This window comes from Colobus angolensis, unplaced genomic scaffold (genome assembly GCF_000951035.1).
Source record: "Colobus angolensis palliatus isolate OR3802 unplaced genomic scaffold, Cang.pa_1.0 Scaffold120, whole genome shotgun sequence".
NCBI classification, from domain to species: Eukaryota; Metazoa; Chordata; class Mammalia; order Primates; family Cercopithecidae; genus Colobus; species Colobus angolensis.
This window is the reverse complement of record NW_012113142.1, coordinates 3,191,059-3,195,475: the sequence shown is the minus strand read 5'-3', so window position 1 is coordinate 3,195,475 and position 4,417 is coordinate 3,191,059. Positions and strand designations below refer to the sequence as shown.

The following is a 4,417-nucleotide window of genomic DNA, read 5'->3' as shown; positions in this document are numbered from 1 at the left end:
TCTGTTGGGATCCCCTGATTGCTATGAACTCCAGGCCTTGGGCCTGTCCCTCTTTCCTGTCCCCCTACTTCAGCCCCCACCTCCTGGATATGCTCTGCAGAACTCTATCAGGTTTTTAGAGACAGGGTCTCTGTTACCCAGGCTGGAGTGCAGTGGTGGGATCACAGCTCCCTGCATCCTCGAACTTCTGGGCTCAAGCCATCCTCCAACCTCAGCCTCCTGAGTAGCTGGGATCACAGGCATATGCCACCACACCTGGCTTTTAAATTTTTATAGACACGGGGTCTTGCTATGTTACCCAGGCTGGTCTTGAACTGGCCTCAAGCAATCCTCCCACCTCAGCCTCCCAAAGTGCTGGGATTACAGGCACATGCCATCATGCCCAGCTAATTTTTAAATTTTTATAGAGAGGGAGTCTTGCTCTGTTGCCCAGGCTGGTCTTGAACTGGCCTCAAGCAATCCTCCCACCTCAGCCTCCCAAAGTGCTGGGATTACAGGCACATGCCATCATGCCCAGCTAATTTTTAAATTTTTATAGAGAGGGAGTCTCGCTATGTTGCCCAGGCTGGTCTCCAACTCCTGGCCTCCAGCAGTCCTCCAGCCCCAGCCTCCCAAAGTGCTGGGATTACAGGTGTGAGCCACCACACCTAGCCCTGCAGAACTCTTTAGAATCACATAGACTCCAGTTTGAACCCCGCCTCTGCCATCCATATCTACCAGTTATGTGAGTGTTCTCCCTCGGTGGAATGGGGTAAAGAACAATGTTCCCTTAAGGGTGTGGTGAGTATTCATTGAGATAATGCTTATAAAGGTTTCATGCCAAAGCTACTGAAAGGCAAGTGTGAAATTTGTCGTTTTTATTATTTAGTATTGCCTGATCTCCCACCCAAGCCCACCGTAAAGGTGTGATTATGAAATCTGCAAGCCAGAGGCCCCCACCACCTTCTTGTCTTTTTCTGCCTCACCCCCACCCATCCCACAGCAACCTTACAAGGCTCTGATGGTGGGATTCCAGGGATCATCAACCAATGGGAAGGGAGGGGGCACTGAGTCACCCCATATTGGCGCGTGGCAGCCTCTGGGGGCTGTGGGCAGGGCTGGCCTCGCCTGGTGACTGGGGAGGGAGCTGGCAGAAGGCCGGGGAAGGGGGACAATGGGCCTTTGTCTTTGCCGAGGTTTCTCCGTCCAAGATGCTCTAGCCCCTAGACAAACATGACCTCATTCCTCCTCCAGGCTCCAGGACCCAGGGCAGAGACAGGCTTGGAGTTGGACGCACCCACCCCATTTCACAGACTGGAAAACCAAGTCGCACAAGGAAAGAAGACAAGAGGACACCGAGGCTCCAGCCCTAGGACCCAGCCAGAAGTCATGCCCTCCTGGGTTGCTGAGCCCAGGGAGGGGACTCACAAGAGGACCTTCTAGGCAGCAAAGGTCTAGCTATCCCGCAAGCTCCTGGGACAGACAGGTTGTGCTTGGATCTGCTACTCACAGCTGTGTGGCTCTAAGCAGCTTACTCACCTTCTCTGGGCCCTGGTTTCTGCATCAGAAAGAGATGCAGTCCTGGCAGTCTCTTTCTTGCAAGGTTACGGTGCCCTTGGAGATCGCTGCTAAGAATTCAGACAGGCCTGCTTCAAGCCATAGCACCTGCGCCCACTGCTCTGCCTTTAACAGGGTGATCTTCTGGGAAAGACAGTGGCGATTAAGGCCCATCCCATGCAAGCCTCCAGGGTCCACACACATCCCTCTCTTGCCAGGGGCTCTGCAGTGACAAGGCCTGGTAGGAGTCTGGCATATCTTTCTGGTAGCTTCCTAAGTGACATTCTCCCACATTGGCCCTGCTGGGCTTTCACCCCCTGCCCACAGCAGCCCTCACTTCCTATGCTGATACCCCCTCCCCAGAGGGTCTTCTCCAACCTGGTCTCCATCACCCCAACCATCTGGGGACACCCCTGCACCCGAAACCTCAGCAATTCAAGTTGCAAGATGCCAGCGGGAGGGACTCCCAGCCATTCTCTCAGTCTCATCTCTAAGATGGGATAGTGGGGCTAGGCACAGTGGCTCACAGCTGTAATCCCAGCACTTTAGGAGGCCAAGGCAGAAGGATGGCTGGAGGCCAGGAGTTCGAGATCAGCCTGGGCAATATAGCCAGACCCCATCTCTACAAAAAAAGTTAAAAAATTAGCCGGGCATGGTGGTGTATGGTTCCGGCTACTTGGTAGGCTGAGGCAGGAGGATTACTTGAGTCCAGGAGTTCAAGGCTGCAGTGAGCTATGTTTGCACCACTGTACTCCAGCCTGGGTGACAGAGCAAGACCCTGTCTCTAAAAATAAATAGAAAAAATGGGGCCGAGTGCAGTGGCTCATGCCTGTAATCCCAGCATTTTGGGAGGCCGAGGCGGGTGGATCACCTGAGGTCAGAAGTTCGAGACCAGCCTGCCCAACATGGCAAAACTGCATCTCTACTAAAAATACAAAAAATTAGCCAGGCATGGTGGCGGGCACCTGTAATCCAAGCTACTCGGGAGGCTGAGGCAGGAGAATCGCTTGAACCCAGGAGGTGGAGGTTGCAGTGAGCCGAGATTGCGCCATTGCACTCCAGCCTAGGCGACAGAGCAAAACTCTGTCTCAAAAAATAAATAAATCAACAAATAAATAAATAATAAATAAGTAAAATAGGATAATGGCAATTCTTGGGGATGTGGGAGCATTGGGAGAGAGAGGAGACTCCAGGGACCTGCACAGGACTGGACACAGAGTAGATGCTTATGAAATGACAGGCGTATTAATACCAACTATTCGTCCTTGTCAAAAGTCATTCAGAACAACCTCCCAAGTCATTTACAGAAAGTAAAACCAGAGAGGGTTAGCTCTCAGCTGTCGTCACACAGCCTGTCAGTGTCAGGGCACGGTGCAGACCCAGCCTCCAGGTGCTGCCCTGGGGGTTCTCAGGCCGGGCCCTGGTTCTCAGCTCAGGGACCAGGTGAGGGAGGAGGGCGAGTGAGGCTGGAGACTGACCCAGGCTCTGGCCTTTCCCTTGGCCCCGTCTTCCACCACGGCTGCATTCCCAGTGAGATAAACAAGGGATCAGTGGGAACAAAATGGATGAAGTAACGGGGAAGATATGAGCGGCCGCGCCCAGCCCCCAGCCCGCCCCACCCGCCTGCCCGCCAACAGGGACGGCTTCAGGAGAGGCATGGCCGGCCCCTGAGTCTCAGCCTGTGCCAGGCACTAAGGGTGCTCAGCGCTGGCCAAGCCCTGCCTGATCCCCGGGCTCAGGTGGCAAACCCCCCGTGGTGCCCTTGGACCCTCCCTGTCCCTATGCCCCACCCTCCCTAAGCTGGGATTATTTCAAATCCCCTCCACCAGAGCTTTGGGGGAGACAATTGCACGCTCCCAAGTGCAAATTCAGAGCCCCAGGGCTGTCTGGAGCGGACATAGGATTTGCCACCCTGGCTCAGCTGGTCTGGGGTTCAGCCTGACGCAGCCTGTCCGTGTCTCTGGGGCACCCGCAGTGCCTTGCTGCCTGGGGCTAGCTCCCTGCCATGGTGGAGAGGCTGTGTGTGCCCAAGGCCTCCCCAACCCCGGTGCCAGCTTCCTGCCCCTGCAAATTTCTGCCCATCCTGACCTCTCCAAGGAGCCTGGAACTCAGGGGGGCGTCTCCAGGGCCAGATGGGAGGCTGGCACTGCGGCCAAAGCCTGGACACCCACCCAGCCGGACACCACCCCGGGTACCTTCCCCTGCTGAGACATAGACAAAGAGCGAGTGTGTTGGCTGGACAGGGCTCCACCCACCGGCTGTGAGCAGCCAGGACCTGCAGCCTTGGGCCAGGGACCCCAGAGGCTCAACATCCGCCTCTCCTCGCCTCAGAAGGAGGCAAGAAATGAGCCCTCCGCCTGCCAGTAAACATCACTGGAGTGCCCACCGGTGCCCTGAACTGGGAGCCTGGCACAGATGGGGTGTGCGGTGGGCACCCCAGGGCCTGCCTGGCTCACTCCAGCCTCAGTTGCCCTCAGTAAACAGTCCCCAAACTGCCCCAGGCCCTGACCAGGCTAAGAGGAGGCGGTCTCTCTCCCCTCTCAGGTTTTTTGCAACCAACAGAGCTGGAATGGTGGAGTCCCAGACCCTGGAATCTGCATTTTGGGACTTCTCGGGTGATATGAAGGCAGGTGTTCTCTGAGCACACCCGGAGAGACTCCACTCTGGACGCTTCCCCATTTCCCCGTCCCCTCCCCGGCTTCAGAGGGCCCTGTCCCTACCTGCAGAGGGAGGCTCCTTCATCCCAGCTTCCCCGGTACTCAGGTCCCCACTTTGCCGGCTGACTTTCTGCCCCCCGCATGCCCAAGGCATCCTCTGTTATGACCATGGATACCCGCGTTGGTTTCCCTAGCACACAACCACCTTCCCTCTTCGCGAGCTG

General features: G+C 56.3%; 1 long non-coding RNA gene across 1 annotated transcript; it reads right to left on the bottom strand.

The window, feature by feature from the left end:
* Positions 1-835: 835 nt before the first annotated feature.
* Positions 836-3,594, bottom strand: LOC105503649. The gene is made up of 3 exons (XR_001000516.1): positions 2,842-3,594; positions 1,519-1,677; positions 836-1,202 (listed from the first exon to the last, which is right to left on the bottom strand). It is a non-coding gene; the product is annotated as an uncharacterized LOC105503649 (long non-coding RNA).
* Between the last annotated feature and the right edge of the window lie 823 nt (positions 3,595-4,417).